General features: G+C 39.3%; 1 protein-coding gene and 1 long non-coding RNA gene across 4 annotated transcripts in view; both read right to left on the bottom strand.

Annotated features, from left to right (window-relative positions):
• The window catches only part of tln2b (talin 2b), a 100,196-nt gene extending 92,937 nt beyond the window's left edge, over positions 1-7,259 (bottom strand). For all 3 annotated transcript variants that reach the window (XM_088297846.1, XM_088297848.1, XM_088297849.1), the window contains exons 1-2: positions 7,208-7,259; positions 6,166-6,217 (exon numbers count right to left, since the gene is read on the bottom strand). The gene's annotated coding sequence lies outside the window, so the exon portion shown is untranslated. The remainder of the gene's footprint in view (positions 1-6,165; positions 6,218-7,207) is intronic.
• Positions 7,260-12,670: 5,411 nt separating this feature from the next.
• On the bottom strand, positions 12,671-16,604 carry LOC148335141 (uncharacterized). Its single transcript, XR_015844115.1, has 2 exons — positions 16,455-16,604; positions 12,671-14,603 (listed from the first exon to the last, which is right to left on the bottom strand). It is a non-coding gene; the product is annotated as an uncharacterized LOC148335141 (long non-coding RNA).
• Between the last annotated feature and the right edge of the window lie 1,552 nt (positions 16,605-18,156).

The following is an 18,156-nucleotide window of genomic DNA, read 5'->3' as shown; positions in this document are numbered from 1 at the left end:
ACACATCAACGGAATAACGCAGCTCCATTATTTGGTCATTGATATGGGCCAATATCAGCTGTCTCTCGGGTTCCCCTTCAGCTTCTGGTTCTCTGCAATTGCTTGGGTTGGCTAATCTGTTACGTCGTCTCTGATCTCAACGATCTCTACATCTGCATAATGCTCACTCAACCGTGTGGCTCAAAACCGCATCATCTCCGGCTGTCGTGGCAGTGCTAGTGAAATACTTATGTAACTGGAGTGTAACTGCTTTCAATGACAGTCTGCTTATTCACGTAACTTCCGGTGGATATTCTTCTTCTCTTTAGATTTAATGCCCAGCATTGACGATTTTTTTTTTAAAGATGTGTCGCAAAAAAAAAAAAAAGTTTAAAAAAAAAAAAGCATAGTGATTAAGCAGAGCTGGGCACTTGACCCTTTTTTTTTTTTTTTTTTTTTTTTGACAGTCAGTCCCCCGCCCTCTGGCTAGCTTCTCGGCCTCAAAAAAGGCATCCGGCCGGGCCGGAGGGCCGGACCGTTCCGCCCCCAGTTCTGGTGATTACGTAATCGCATGTGATACATAACTACCAGCATTGTGACAAATAAATTATAACAGCATCTACATATTGTGAATTTATGACTTCCTTTCGCTTTTAATTTAGAGTAAGTGGCCGTCTTGTCTGATCCAATGCACTTGTTGAATTACTTGTGTAGGTTCCCCTTTTCCCTCTCGTCTAAGTGTAGCATCTGGAAATCTTACCCTCATGCAGTGAGTTAAAAAGGCCACACAGCTGAGATGTCAGCAGGACTCGTGTTACTCACCATGTGACATTGCAAGTGCCGGTACACGTCCGTGTTATGGTACTCAACAAGGGGGGTGGGGGTGGGGGGGGTGTTCTTATGATTATACAGATCTATTCAGTGATTCAATGGTCCAATTTTGCGTGTTGACACGTCAACTGAAACCGTGCACAGTCATTACATAGTAACAACTATGCATAGTAATGCCAAGGAACAATGGAAAAACATCACAGCATACCAACAAGCAAAAATGTCCCAAAAAATATTAACTCTACACTCAATTAATTAGATATCGTCAATCGTACATTTTCCCATCAGAAGAAAAAGCATTTCATTGTTCTGCCTGTCACTATACGCTGTTGGTATAGATCAGCGGTCGGCAACCTTTGACACCGAAAGAGCCATTTGAACCCGATTTCCACGGAAAAGAAAACACTGGGAGCCGCACATCTAAAATGAAAAAAAACAAACTTCTACTACTTGACCGCAGCATGTTTCTTATGAAATCCACGTGCTACAGAGAAAATTACATTTTGTTCATTTAATGAACACATTTTGAATTCTTGAAAAATAATAACAATGAATGTCTCTTTCAAATAAATTAAAAAGCTGAATTTAAATTGTCCATGTAGCAAACGAAAGCAGAAAAATGCCATGAGGAGTCATCCTTATATCCATTTATCTTATCTAAAATGAAGATAACACTGTATATATTGCTTTTTCTTACCTTTACACTTTGTATAAACAACTATAGTGTGGTTATGTCTTATGAAGTGCTACGGAGAAAATTATGTGACGTCTATTTTGAGCGACGAAAAAATTGTCAGGCCCGCTTCCCAGCCTGAAGCGGTGTAACGTGGACCCTTAAGCGCAGACTCAGGAGGTAGGATTGACAGGGCGTTTATTGAAGGCCGACAAGCAACACACAATAATCACTATAGGATCAATATTTATAAATTTACTAACCGCAAGGGTTCTATGATTACCACCGCCGGGAGGGCGAAACGGAAAACGCTGGGTGACCGGGTCACTCCAGGAAATAAATAAGGAAAGAACAGAAATCGCTTGCAACGCAAGGAACCAAAAAACAATCCTTACCACAAAAAGGGTGAAGACAAGACCAATTGGAACGAGAAAACTTAAAGCGAGCCGTAAAGTAGCTGTGAGCAAACCAAGGACAAAATACGCAAATGACAAAAACGAGAGCAAATCACGAGGAGAACAAACTATGAACAAGACCATGAGCAAGCGCATGAGCAACGCTTAAATAGTCCGTAATCAGAGTCCCAATGAGGCGCAGCTGTGGCGATCGGGAGCGCGTCCGGCTCGTGGCCGCTTCCGGGAGCGGAGCCGCCGGGCCACGCCCACTCGCTGGGAGCGCAACAGACGGATCGTGACAAAAATAATATCAAATAATTTAATTAATATTTTAATATTTCAAGATCACAATAATCTTCAAATTTAGAACTAAAAGAATATAAAAACTAACACAAATAAAACACACTTCAATTAAATAAAAAAAATAAAAAATTGTAATTTATTTTCCCAAGCCAATCAGAGCCGCATTATGAGGATGAAAGAGCCGCATGAGGCTCCGGAGCCGCGGGTTGCCGACTGCTGGTATAGATAGATAGCTATAGAGACACATTATTTGTATTAAACTAATAATGTGGAGCAATGAAGTCAAATTGTTTTATTTCCTGCAGCACACCCGAAGATCTTGTACAGATACGAATGCGCTGCCATTACTACTGTTGGGATTTGCAAGGAACAGCCCCATAAAGCTCATTAAATATGAGACACCAATCTAATGTAGGAGGCTCTGTGAAACTTATGTCACAGCGGAATCATGTGAAGCCGAGAGCTCCAGCTGTCTGGTTTGTTTGGTTGAAACATCAGATGATATCTGATATGCATCAGTCTCAGTAATTGCCTTTAAATGTAATCTCTTGCCTGCTGCAGACTTCATGTGCAGGGAGATTTAATTTTAATGCTAGCTCATGAGAGTACTGCCCTTTGCTGGACTTGATGAATATTAGCCTGAAGTCCCACTCACTTTAATCTTTGCTGATGGTACTCTGTGGAGAACAGGTCAAAGAGTTACCATATCTATTTATGTTTCAAGACACCTATCTAACTAGTCGATGGGCTTTTCTCGGTTACTACACAAGCACAATCAAAGCCTTTTTCTCAAAGGCTCACAGTCTTCATTGTCACAGTTTCCATGTCCGGTTTTGAGTGAATCAAGAGTACCGGTAGGGCCTCAGGCACCGCCGCTGCTTCAATTGGGAATAAAAAGGGTGGGGGGTGGGGGGAAGGGAAGAAATGACCCGCATCTATGCTACATTAATGCAGGCCTGCATACACTCAGAGACACTTCATTGACGGCCCAGGAAAATCAGTGGGTAAAGAATCTGGCTCAAAATAGTTTCCAACAACATGGGAAAGAATGTCACATTTCAGTGATTTCAACTCAACAGCCAATGTCGAATTTTGTTGAATAGAAAAGGGCCGCAGCTGTCAAATATTTTGGTATTCGGATATCCAACTGCAAATTCAATCCAATTATCGGGCATCCAGATTAACATTTTTTTAGGTAGGTCATAAACACAGAAGACAAAAAAAAAGAAAAAAACATTCCCACTTAAATGACTAATAATAAATAAGACCAATTAATACTTTAATTTTGTATTAATTTTTAGGAAGGATTTTAAACTGTTTTCCCCTTGTGTGACAGTTACGATTATTAAAATGTTGCTTGAAAATACCTGTGCAGTTAATTTGGGATTTATGATGGTGGTTTTTTTTGTTTGTTTGTTTTTTTGAATATATTTCCTTTATTTTTCTTTTTTTCTTAAATCAAAATAAATCAGACACCAACAAGTGCCCCAGATTTATTATCCTTATAAAAGCAATTTCAAAATGGTGAAAGAGAGTGCATCGTTTTATTCCCTCACTATTAATGTTAATTTTGGGGGGAGTTATTGGAAAGTTGAATAGTTTCAAAAAAATGTACCTTGAAGATTTAGATGGCTTCCTATGAATAAATGACATTTGAGCTAAGAGAGCTGCATTATAGCTAAAAATACATAAAAAATTTCAATCTAAACTAAGAGAGCTGCATTATAGCTACCCTAAGTAGGAAATAACCAAATGAAGCTTAGTCTGTGCTGCCATCTGCTGGCGAACCTCCTTCTAACGCTTCCTTTTCAAATATTGAGTGAATAATCTGAACGTTCATATTTCTCTCAGGAAACTCTAAACACTTCAGCGATTAAAATCTAATGCACAAAGGATGTGTTATGACGCACACGTCTCAAGTAGATGAGCTAAATTAAGGGTTTCATCCTGCATTTCTATTTTATTCTGGCCCAGTGTAATTATTTTAAGCACCTGAATATGAAACACGGTCTCCTCACCCAAGGCACATGTGCACAACCAATCATGGAGACAAGGACTCATGCATGTTAGGAAACACGCTGTGAGACCCTTCCTCTCACTCTGCTATTTTTAGTAGACACCAATGCCTTCCAGCAAAAATCACATGAATATGGATTGCGTGTTTGGCTTTACGACAAGACAGCAATGATTCAGACAGACAAGCAGCAAATATTCTGTGTGTGTTCAATAAATCAACCGGGGTGGGGAACGCTAAATATTTTGAGCCATATCACATATACGGACACAGCTTTTGATTTTAAAAGCAATGGGACTTAAATCACACTCAGCTATTCATTCCAAAATGACTCTTCAAAAGCACTTCATTACCATCTTGTGTTCAAATGTATTATTTCATATTTGCTTTTCACACGGCATAGGCGCTTTCACAATACAGCACTCCACGAGTGCTTTCCATTATTTTGGTAATCATACGAGCTCGTAAAAAATATATATGAAGTTATCAACATAATAAAATGAAAATTCAGATGGCTGATATTAGCTGCTAAATGCTTTGATGTCAAATAAAATATGACAAAAATATTGATTTGAATCTAAATTATATGCCCATGAGCCTAATATGAAGGTGGTTTGTTTGTGTTGGATTATTTAACAATTGAAGACAGTCGTTGGGTTTAGAAGTGTGACCACACTAGATGTGTGGTGTTGGTCAACTTTAAGCACTTACACCAACTTTTTTGCATCTCTAAGCAATCACCAAACCCCTTATGGGAAGGGAGAGCAGGGGTGGGGGCTGGCATCAATAATTCATTGATTTTCACTATTCGCAGCAGGGGTCAGTCCACCGCACTAGTAAATAGCAGCAGGTGCTCATTTTAATACATACATATAATATATAATACACAGTAGACTAAGCTGCAATTAGTCATTATGAATTATTGAGCTAATCATAAATTATACATGCCCGTGAATATTTTTAGTGTCTGCCTGTATGTGCTGCTTCCCCATTTGTGTTCAAATATCCGTTGTTTATCGCTATTGTAACATTGCTAGTTTCATTAGCCTGTCTATGGCATTTTATATCATGAGTTAACATTATGTTAGCAGACTTTTGTCAGACATTTTTGCGGTTTTGCAATAAAAATCTTGAATTAATGTTGTCAAGTTTATACCCACCACCAACTCAAATCATTGCTCGTAACATTTAAAAACATTTCATCAACTGGATTAGAATATTAAAATACAGTACTCCCGTTAAACATAAAGTGAACATTTAAATTTGTATGTTGCATATCAGATATAACCATAGATGAATGAATTGTGTTTTCTGCTTCACTGCCCAAAGACGTTAATTTTTCCGAACCCCGAGACTTTGTATACTTGCGCTTGTGTGAATCGGAAACATATCCGATGATCTTTTTTTTCCATCACTCTCATACCAGCTAGCCTACTGTCCTTGACCTGAGCGTACTTTGCGAGTCAATATTATTCAAAGGCTGTCCGTGGTTATTTATTTAAATAGGCCAATTTAGGCTTGGCGCACATGCATCTTGCGAGACAGGTTTATTTTAGTGGGGCTCCATTTTTCTCATGTCTCCTTGGCCACTTGGAAACATCCTTGAGAAGGAGGCCATAAGGCGTCTGTACTTTTCTAAACAGGTGAAAAATATTAACTTCCCTTTTGTTTTAATAACTATTCATTTTATTTAGTATTATTTGATTATTATAACGACCAGCAGGGAGAGCCCCAACTCCATTCATGAACCTCCACAATTTGCGCCGCACATGAGGCAAGATTGTTAGTGCCATTTTTAATTTGAAAAAGGAGTTTGAAGTAACTAGTGCCTGTGCAGTCCAGTTTTATCATGTTCTCTTTAAAAGTTAGTCTGAATCATCCAAATAATGCAGGAGGGACACTGTACCTATCATGGTTTTTTGTTAAGGAATATTCAATACAATACAAAAACACGAAACAACTTTACTGACCTTTCAGCTGGTGCCAACTGGTATAGTCATCTTCAGCGTCTCCATTCTCGCTCTGAAAAAGAGAAACAGCACAGAAAATGAAATAATGACTTACATAGAATGTTTCAAAATCACATCAGAACATAACAGAACATAACACTTCTCTGTTCTCTGAGCATCTGCATTCCAGATCGAAAGAGTTTCAGCAACACTTTCCCATTCATTTTTTTTTTAATTTCCTGTTATAGAAAACGGGTGTGAAAATGATCTGCTCTGGTACTCCATCTTCATCCCAAATTCCAAAAACATTCTAGTTTAATTGAAAACTCTAAAGGCATGCACTATGGAAAATGTAATGATTCTATTCAAACAATTAATTGACAGAATCAAGGTCCACATAGAATGTACTAATAGTAACTCAAGTTATATTTACATGTACAAGAAAGGAACGACTCAATTAAATTTGTGATAGTAAAAGCAAGCCTTTCATATACGTTATTGGAATATCATCAATACGTAATGTGGTTAAAAGTGTGTCATTGCTTTCAATTAAACTTTGTTCAGTTTGGAAAATTGAGGACTTCTGTTGTGAGACAGTATTTTTTTTTTCTACAAGAAAGCCAGTTGATAATGTTTGCAGGAAAAGGTTGCTGCAGTGGAAGAGCAGTTTTTACTGTATGTTAAAGGTTATTTGTGTATTTTAAACCTCTGGATTGGTCATAGAAAAAACGAGAATGTAGCTAACAATATAAAATGCAACTAACAGAATGACACAATTTTTTTTGTTGGGCTTTGCGCGCATAAAACTGCCACAAAAAATGTGTATTAGCGCTTAGGAATTTTAAGGAACAGTTTTAAGGCAAGCCTGTTTCTGTTGATTAGAATTTCTACATAGCGGTTTCATTCTGACTGCAGGTATGCTACTCTAAAATGACAGATTAGCTCGTCTGGACCAAAGAATTGGAAAACACTTTGACTCCAGACGATCGACTACGCACAACACAGAAAATATGTAAGTGGTACTGTGGTACATGCGTGTGATTAAGAGAAATTAATTACGAACCTCGTCAACTGGTCGCAAAAGTTAGCTTGTGTGGTCTTTGACAAACGATCTGCTCTTTTCAGCGCCATCTCGAGACCGGTTTCTGTATTACACGATGACGTTGATTTTTTTTTTTTTTTTTTTACTTTACACACGCTCTGTGAAAAATAAAAGATACATATTTATTTTACGATTTGTATTTATTTTACGTTAATCAATCAGCCAAGGAACGCATTTTACATGAGAAAAATCTCCTTGCTCACCCCTAAACCGAAATGCTAAAAGAATGATGATCTTGTATCAATTCACTCACAAAGGGACTTACTCTGTGTAAATAAAAAAAATTCTAATCAATAGAAAATAAATATGAGCAACATTTTTTTAAAGATGATGACTAACCAAACAAAACAAACTCAATTAATCATTGTGTATTTAAAAAAAACACATAAATCTGCTAATGCACCTGTGTTGTGACCTTTTAAGCAACTGATAATTGAACACAAACAATGCAGCAAAACATGTAGGAAAACAATATAACAATACTCACAGGCACATATTTCTTGTCCATCCATCCATTATCCGCCGCTTATCCGGGGTCGGGTCGCGGGTCTTGTCCTCTGCAAAAATGACCAAAATAACTGCAGTTTACTGAGCAGTTGCAACCAGCTGTCTTCCTGTATATCCGTATATCTGGACAGCATAAGGCGGCTCACATATTCATGAATTAATCATATTGCAAAAACTATTTAATTCTTTACATTGTATTTAATTACATTATTATGGTATTTGCTAATTTTCTTATGTTGTAACATTTTTATTGATTTTTTGGGGGAGCTGGAACAGATTAATGGAATTTGCATTAAATTTCAATGGGGAATGATGATTTGACATTTGAGAACACTGTATTTGTAACCAATTCTTATTCCTATTGAAAAGAAGACCAATAAAGTGCTTGCTAAAGGCCAAAGGTCAAATTTCTCTTCTCTCTTCTCAGCTACGCTGTGTTCTTATCTCCTTCACGCTCTCCGTGTTGTCCTCTCCCCACAGAGTGGTCTTGTTCTCCTCACTTGCAGCTGATGTGCTCGGGGCGTCTGGAGCTGATGCAAAGTGACAAGTCTCTCCATCATAAGAGAGGAGCTGAGGCTGGGCCCCTCTTCCCCCGCACTGGGCTGTTTTTGTTCGCCGCAGCTCATGCGGATAATTTGCCGGGATGCGGCGGAGGGCTGTCACAAGGACTTGGCTCAAGGGGTGTGGGAAAATAACAGAAGCGTCTTCCATGCTCCGGCCTTGCCTTAATGATGAGCATTAAATATGAACATCTTTGTGTAAGCGATGCATTAGGCTGCTCCGGCGTGTCCTCCTCCTTGTGTTGGCTTTTTATCTCTTTTTGGGACCCTGTGCAGCCTCGTCTCAACTCTTGTTTGTAAATCAGTTGAATAATCCGACTGACAAGCCGCCTTAAGGTCATTGCATCTCTGTTTGGAAAATATTCTCATTCTTTATGAAAGCGCAGCACAAACACTGTTGTGCGAATGTGCTCATGCTCCCTTCTGAATGCATGTCGTGGTTTTGTTTGAGGCATTGCAAAACATTCAAATGTATTGCTTGAATGTTATTGACGGCTCCATTAAATGGGGCTGCACAATTTGAGGGAATCCATCTTCTTTGCATCTATTAGAATAGCTGTTTAAAGGAATATGATGAAAGCGCCTTCATCAAGCATCCCTTGCATTGACAGGTGCAGATGAAGTGACCTGAGTCATTTTTAAGTCGAAAGCACACCAAACTCCCTCAAAATAAACCTCCCTGGGTACACATCCAAAGGACACAATGACTTTGTGAATGCTAACATCTGCGCTGAATCTTGCTGTAGCAAATGCCCCCGACCCCAAGTTTGAGCAGACTCTGGCGACATCCTCCAAGGGGCAGCCTTTTTGGAAGGCTCTCCCGGCACAGATGTTGCATATTTAAAATGAATTTTTTTTAAAATGACTGGAGGAAGCACTGTGTCGAGAGGAGGGTTGCTCCTCGGCGGGGGTTACCTGTGCCTTCATCCGAAAAACCAATCCCAGACGGGCTACTGTCTAACTAACCAAAAATAAAGTGATATTCATGATTAAGTCACCCTAACGCCACTTTGACCCAGCGAGGTGTTCAGGAAGTCATGGACAAAACATGTCAAGGATGTCACGAACACATAAACAGTAGGATATGTGAGTCTGGTACCTGGTCCGATGCGGTTTTGAGAGTGTCGAGCATATACCACATCTCTGTTGCAAACCATTATAACGTTTTATGAGCTAAGTACTCTTATATAGGGCTGTCAAAATTTAAGTGTTAACTCAAGATGAATTAAAAAAAAAAATATCACACGATTAAATATTTTAACACAGTTAACTCAGTTTTAATTTACTTCAAAAATTAATTTTCACGTCTTGCAATTCAAACACTGTATCGTATTAGCTGTACATCTTTAATCGCAATTAATAACGGAATATTTTGCGATTAATTAGTTAAAAAATTTAATCGCCTGTCCAGCAATAAGTTTTCAATAACTGAAAAAAAGAATCAAGGGCAATTTTTAGATTTCCTTTGTCGACCTGCTAAAGCTAGAAGACTAATAGGTCAGGTTTTTAGAATTAATCACAACCGCTGGTCTTTAAATAAATAAGGCACACGAATGAAATATTTTTCAAAGAAATATTATTCAGTTTGGGGTGATTGTTTTTTCCCCTTCAAAATATACAGCTCGAATCCCAAAATCATGATACATTAAACAAAAGATCTGGAACTACAAATGAAAAACAAAACAACTGCTGGCCATACTGTTGAGGGCACGGAAACGTCAAATAAACAAGGAAACACCTTGGGCCTCTTACCCAAAAGTAACCACACTTTAGTAGTGCAAAATCTTAATAAGTAAATGTAAACAGCTGCCCTGAAAGGTTGTCACAATTTCATCCTCAATGTTGTCGCCTACGCCTGACTCCTGCGAAACAAAATGAGTCGTTTTCAATTCATTAAAGTTCATACATGACACTCCTAATAAAAAAGGAATTAAAAGATGTAGACAGAATTGTTTTGACAAAAAGGATAGATGTGTTTAAATTGATGTTGTAATCGGGTTTATGAACCGCCCACTATGTTGATTCTCTGGCAACAAAGGGCCTCAGGACAGGAAAATATGCTGCAAGACAATTGGTCAAGTCAGACAGATGGGAAAGAACTTACTTAAAGGGAAAGTCAACCCAAAAAATGTCTTAGCAAGAATATGTTGTATGTAACGTCACTTGTCAAAACACGGCATTATGATTAATACTGCACTTGTGGAATTTGAGTTAAGCAGTAGAATTCACTCGTTTTTGGACATCCCCAGCTTCAGAAAACAAGTGAGCCATGATTGGTTTTTACCTGAGTCCTGAGAAACTGTGATGTAATTTTCAGTCAACAGAAAGTAACAAACTGGCCACCGCCATCGACGACTAAAAACAGGTGCATTTTGCTGGTTGACTAATATCCCATAAACACAATATTAATCAGAATGCCATGTTTAGAATAGTGAATTTTGGGTGTTGACTTCCCCTTTAAAAAAACAGCATTATAAGAGCATTACATATGTTAATTAACAAAATATATCATATGTAAAGGTTTAAACATATTGTTACACACTTAAAATAATAATCATTGCCAATGTAATTTATTGACCCCAAAAAATTGATTTTTCAGCCGAAAACCTATCCCTAGTGATGCTGGCCACCTCTTCTAAAATCAGCTTCACACTTAGTTAAAGAGATCATTCATTTCTGTTCCTGAAATGAAATTAGAAATAATTAATAAAAAAAATAATTATTATTACATTGTTATTATTATTATTATTAGGGCTGGGTAATGATTCCGTAATTTATTTTTATTTTTTTTTATCCACAGGGGTCTGATTGGATTCAATTCAGGATTCACTTTTATTACTTTTCCATTCAGTTAAGTATTTATGAAAGACTTGGATAATGGATAGATTCTCAGAAGAAACAATTATGAAAATAGTAGCCGCTTGCTGCTCTAACTTGGTGCGTTTGTAAAAATCTGAATATTTACATTCCAAAGTAACCCAATGCGGTTACATTAATCGTGTGTGCTTCACTGAACATGACCCGATCAAAAGAAGAAATAATCATTTAAATCAATTCCAGCCACGGGGCAGGCTGTGTAAATAAAGTGGCAAAAACACCCATGACATTCACATTCCTGTGACTGTCTCACAAAGCTTCATTTCATTACTGTCTTCATGTTTTTTAAAACCTCAACATTTCCGGACATCTGCCTCCTAGCTTGTTGGCTCTGATTTCAGTGCTTCCGCCATCCATGTGGATCTTCTGCAATACTCTCATCTGGTGACGAGATCTGGCATCATACGAGATGTCACATGAATTTATGGAAAAAAGACGTATTAAAAGGATCGATTTATGTTGTTTTTTTTTTTTATCAATCTTGGTTATGAAAGGGAATCATTATTATTGTTATTATGCAATCTGTATTTTTTGGGAGTTTTTTTTTGTTTTCTGTAAAAAGAGAGGACATTGTTTTTAGGACGATGGCGATAGTGTGTCTCCCCCCCCCTCACTATAGCATCATCTCCTTTGACACTGCCACATTTTCAACCAATGCAAAATTTCTGCTATATAACAATTTAATCTGTTAACATTGTCGATCATTGCCTATAAAAAGTCAAGGAACACTTTCATCTTTGTAGTTTATTCAAAAAGATGTCCACAAGATGGAGATATTCACCAGTTTAATGCAGCAATCCCACATGAGAAAGACAAGACGAGAGTGAGAGACGCAGACAGAGTGATGCTCAACATGCCCAAATGTGACACATTGTGTTTGTATGAGACAGTATGTTATGCCCGGATAACGTCTGAGTGTGTCTCTTTGTTTATGTATACGCTCTATGAGTCGGCGCGGGGGCTTGTTTGTGTGCTTCACTTGCCATCGGATGCACAGAACGGTCAGACTGTGGTAACAGGGAGCTCCCGGAGCTGATTCAAGCGGGTCCCAAGGGGCCCAGAGTGGAGGAGAGGTCAAAACGGGTCAGCTCCCATGTTTGTAGCCGGGCGTTTGTGTACAGGCGAAGGTTCAGATGTGTAGCTAGCCTCTGCTCCGTCTAAGTACAGTTCAGGGTCCGCTACTCTTGTCCAAGAGGGAAGATGACGCTGGAGCCCTAGCCTGGACCTCCACGTATCAACTTTACCTCCACCTTTAGCACCAAACTCCCAGCAGAAAACACAAGCAATTGAGATAAATGGTGGTTGTAATAATATTTCAGAGGAAGGACTAAAAGGGCACCGGTGGGAGAAGGTCATTCAGCTTGCAATATTCACATTGTCATGTAACCGATTGAAATGATACTCTCAGCCTTTAACAATCGTGAAATATTCTTGTGTTGCCACATTTGTATGCATTTAATATTATTGTGTTGCAAAAGTGTTCACAGTAGCAAATCATTTATTTAAAAAAAAATAAAAAAAATCATCCTCACAGAATTGAGCAATTAGAATGGACAAGTGTACCTAATGAAATGGTATAAAAATATACAGTAAAACTAATGTCCAAGAGTGAGTTGCAATAAATTACAATTTTTTTTCCATTCGACAAAAATATGAAACTGTCATTTTTCACATGAATGATCAATTGACAACATGAGTCACAGTCATAATGCTGCTGATGATTCATGACTGAGACAGAAGAGTTGATAGTGGTTTCTTCCATCAAAAAAAAAATTTTAAAAATTCAAGAGGTGAAACAATGCAAGTGCACAAAAAGTGATGAGATCTGTCATCCAACTTGCATGAATTCCTCTTTGTGGATGAATTACGTATCCATCGAACTACTTGGACAATAGTGCACGCTTTAAGTATGAAATAACAATTTAACGTAGCGATCAAAGTCACTTCTTTTAGAGAAACTTCAAAGTCACTTGCATTAAAAAGTTGAGGAATAAAACGGAGATTTCTTGCATGCAGCGTAATGACGAAGACGACATTATAATGATGCTACAACGGTGCATATTGTCCTCCTGGCACTCACATATTCATCTCTTCTCCATTGTGTCTTCATGTGACTCATTCAAGGGTGCCAACTGGCTAATTCATGATAATAGTTGATGCTTGAGCTAATTAACATGCATGTTTTAAAACCCGAGCAATGAAAGCGCTGTCGCACCACAATAGTGAATGTTCGCCAAATGGTATCACTGCAATGGCACCTGGTGCCACACGGATGTATTTGGCTACCTTTCGTGCCCATGTACTGTGACTTTTTGCCCTCGAGCCCGGACCATCTGACCGGAGTAGAATGTCTCTAAACGCCAGACTAATAATAGGAATGAAAGCCAGGCGAAGGATTTTAGTAATTATGCCCCACTGTGGGACGTGATGGCTGAAGAGAGCAAGAGACAAAAGAAAAAGAGCACAATGGGGGCCATTAGATGAGTTTCTATACATGCCTCAACTTGAGAAAGTTTATCTGATGCAAGCGTATGACAATTAGAAGACGGGCTGGACGGAGGACTGCTCAAGTATCGGTGTAAGGAGTCAGAGAGGACGACTACAGTCTACTACGTTCACGTCATGTGTAAAACCAACTCGGCCGTTTTCGGGTTCAAGAGTCTCGATGCGGGACTTATGCAGACCTGCCCTTGAACTGTGTTCTCAGGGAATAGACTCATTCTTGCTCCAAAAGTGGAGAAAAGGAAGCTATTATCTGACACAGCCTGTGGAGGAGACACCGGGCGTTGATAGAGAAGTCAGCCAGGAAAAATTAGGCCGAGGCAGACCACCGCACCAAAGTTTGTTTGCGCAGTGACTTTCATATTGTTTGTGTATCGGTGTGTGCTCCACACCGCGTACGTGTGTGTGTGTGTGTGCTTAATTTGCTGCATCGCAGCGAATGTGAGCCCCTCACTCGGAGCAAAGGAAGGATGCAATTTACATTTTTCCTGCACATGCACATACAGGAGCGGCAACAAATAAAAACCTGCGCCTAAAAATAAAATGACTTGAGAATTAATTAAAGTCAGAGAGTGTGCAGCAACAAACAGTGTCGTCCTATTTAGGGCTAATATCAACTTCAGCTAACTAGTGTGGGGAACTTGTGATTGATGGCGTCTGTCACTGTTCCTTCTCCGGTATACCTTAATCCTATGCAGCAGTTGCACAGCACCCAGATACACAATACCTGATCTTTTATTCCTCTATTCAAATTCCCATCGATTGAATGGAGTGATCAGAGGCGTTGCCCTCGCTGGAAGAGCTTAATCTCTCGCTGACACTTGGAAGACTTGCTGGACTTTGATGATGCGGCTGCATATCCTTTCGGGCTTTCAAACAACTCGGCGTGCACCGCTACCTCCGTCAGCTGTCTGGAGAACAATCATTCAGTACAAAGCACTGTCAAGGCTTCAGCAAGCACAAGCCTCACCCCGCCAGCCTCTAATTCAACCCCCCTGCCTCTCGCTCGGCTGCAATGCATGCTGGGATTGGATAAGCAAATCCCATATGCAATTAGTGGTGCTTTCAGAGGCCATGGTTGAAGCGATGTGTTGGAATATGCTACCACAGTGCTCTTGCGCTTTGGCTTGTTGGCACGCGGTTCCGTCAGGAGTGCGTCGCTGAAGACATTTGCAACGAATCACGCAGTTGGACAGAAATTGCTGTCATAAAATGATTTGCGATTAACATGGATGCATTGAAATGAAGAATACAAATCCAAGAATATCTAGATTAAAGGGGAAGTCAAGCCCCTAAAATATTTTGCAATATTTTCTATGTGCCTCCACTAGTCTAAACATGGCATTCCGATGAAGATTACGTTTGTGAAATATGAGTTGAGTAGCAAAAGCGCCCCTTTTTTAACCATCTCAGGGGTTGGCCATTTTGTCACTTCTGTCGACTAAAAATGACATCACAGTTGCTCATGGCTCAGATAACAACCAATCACGGCTCACCTGTTTTCTGAAGCTGAGTCATGATTGGCCAGGAGCAGAGCCCGAGCAAATGTCATTTTCAGATGACAGCAAGTGGCAAAATGGCCGTCCCCTAAGATTAACAAAAACAGGAGGATTTTATTGCTTGATTCGTATTCCACAATTAGTCAGAATGCCTTTAAAAAAACGATATAACTTTTTCTCTCACCCAAAGTCAGCTGGGATAAAATGTGGCTTACCTGCCACACTGATGACAACAAGTACCATAGAAAATCGATGAATACTTTTTGAAAATCAACACCATCATTTTCTTGTAAAACAATAGTGCAAATTGTTTGACTCCAGCCTTTTCGATGACCAAAACTGTCTGGATATGTTTGAAAGCTGTAAAAGTCCCCATGTCAAGGACATAAACGCTGTATGTTTGAGAGGAACCATCTATTTACAATCCAAAGGTAACAAAGGTACATACTGTATTTCTTTTCCGAGAGTGCACACTTGTGGTGCTAATTGAAAGCAGTCCAGGGGGTTGTTTTATTGATGGCTCTTTTGCTTCTTTGCACTCATTAAGGATAACATAATTACCCTCTTCATTATCCCTCTGTGGTTATGTTAAAGAGGTTCAACATATGTGTGTGGATGCTGCTAAAGCTCACTGCTGTTGTTTACTGAATGTTGTTTTTTGTTTTTTTTTAATGGCATCCAGGGCCCATTGCAGCCATAGTTTTGAGACGTCTTAAGACATTCTTCTTGAAAGAATCAGCCCTGAGACATTCGGTCGAAGCCCAACGAGACGATGATATATTTATCCCGCAAATAATCCTCAGGTGTGACTACTTCTCCATTAGAATGATAGATTTGACTTGAATAACACCCACACGGCAACGGATGTCACAGCGGAAAAATGAGCCTGTGTTGTCACAGCGGGGATAGACTGTCATCTGTGTATCAAATGTGATCATCTTCACGGATGTGTGTACTGTGCGTTTGTGCACGGAGCTGTGTGCAGCGTCTTGTAATATCTTTTGACAGCCGCACACAGTCCATCCCTCACTGTGCGCCCTCCTCCACCTGGGAAATGACCATCCTCATCTCACCGGGCTTGTCATCTACTCCTTGTCAGTGTAGGTTTCACTCCATCCATCTATCTGTTCAGCTATAGCTAACGATCTATCAGGCGGGCGAGCTAGCTAGCTAGTTCACACATTCGGTGACTGTGGTTGTGTTGGCTGCTAAATGCTATCCTAGTAGACTGTAAAAAAGTTGTAAACAATTCAGTGCACTCACAAGATACTCCAACTTCCGTGATGCTCTTTCTGCAAGCCTGCTGCTACTTTTTTTTCGTCTCAGTCCCGGCCGGTAAAGGAAGCTAGCTGTGTTGTATGTAGAGCTGGGCACTTGACCCTTTTTTTCCCGGTAAGTCCCCCGCCCTCTTGCCGCGATACGGGGAGCCTTCCGGTCTCGACTCTCTGACCTTATTCCTAAAAATGGTCGGTCCCCGACCCCCAAAACCACTGGATTAATCCATCCGTTGATGAAATAATTGATCCAATTTTTTTCACATTACAATTTATTGTGAAATACATACATATTTTTCGATTACTATTTATCAGCTGATTATTGTTGTTCATTTGTTTGCTAAGTGCAAACCTTTCAGTTGAATGCAAATAAACATTGTTAGCGTAAAAGTTTCATTAAGTGTCACTGGGAGTTTCTTTCTTTTCAGAAATGAAAATGAAAGGAATTGTTGCCTCCTGTTGAATGTTATTTGATTATTATAAATTACGAGGCAACCACATTTGTTGCTGCACATTTTGAACATTAGTGTGTCTGTAAACTAAAGCAGTGACAAGCAGAAGCACCATCTGATAGTCTGACAACATTTGCAAGCAAAAAAAAAAAAAAGACAGATTGTGGGCATGTGAATCACTCTCTGATAAGACAGTGAGGATTAGAATAAATTACAATAATACAACTCTAAATCCAATTTTGTGTAATACACAAGGAATCACATTGACAGTGGGAAGACATAATTGTATTTTTTCAGGCGATGTGCGTTTTCTATGCAGCTTTTTTTTTTTTGCAAAGGATGCATTTTCGCAGCACTTTTCTGTTTCCCCACCTCACAGGTGACCTTGTTGCATACTGAAAAATATTCCTTATCTCTGTGTTTGCATTTTGCAGTTTTGATCATATTTAAACATCCCTTCGAACAACCTGCGCTTCTTCTGTCAAAGAACTTTGGTGCATTGTGTTGGGTGATGCAAAACTAATACCCCATCCTTTGAATGTGTGCTCGGGTTTACAAAATAAACATGTTTCTCTCGGCTGCATTGGTAGACATTGTCTGTGCTGACTTTCTTTTCAAGGGAATTTTGCTACAATTAAAATTGCCTCTTTTTTTTTTTTTTTTTTTTGTTAAGCAGTTTTCCTCCAGGGCTCAAAGTGGGGACCTCAGCAAAGTTGTTGTTTTCTCAGTCTCCACAATTTACCTCAATTCTATCATCACTGACACAGTGCTCGCAAAACTTCAAGGCCGAGTGTGCATAAAACAAATCATTCCACGGTGTCAGCAGATAATGTGGGCTTGTGATGCAAATCTGTTTGCCACTTACTTTCCGAGTACATTAAAGTTGCTTTTGTGGCACATGCTTTGATGGCATGTCACTGAGCAAAAACGAAGAAGCGTGTTTGTGTGTGCGTGCGTGCGTGTTCCTGTACGGAAGAAAAATTGCAGAGAACATGATTAAGTGGCTGTTTGTTTATGTGCGTTTGCTGGAAGTTTTGGGGTGGTAAATTTTGAGTAAGCATCTGTTTTAGTGAAGTTTATCAGTAATTAAGGAGAAACTGGAGATTGATCCTGATTCCCAATCAATTAAACTGATAATGCCATTAACTGAGAGCCAAACTGTCAAAGACTTGCAATCAATTGAATATTATAGCAGGCAAAACCTCTCACCAGAAATGAAGAACTGATTGGTTTTTAGAG

This window comes from Idiotropiscis lumnitzeri, chromosome 6, assembly GCF_059441095.1.
Source record: "Idiotropiscis lumnitzeri isolate Australia: NSW breed Sydney's pygmy pipehorse chromosome 6, RoL_Ilum_1.0, whole genome shotgun sequence".
NCBI lineage: Eukaryota > Metazoa > Chordata > Actinopteri > Syngnathiformes > Syngnathidae > Idiotropiscis > Idiotropiscis lumnitzeri.
The sequence above is the reverse complement of the archived record's forward strand: the minus strand, read 5'-3'. Positions and strand labels throughout refer to the sequence as shown.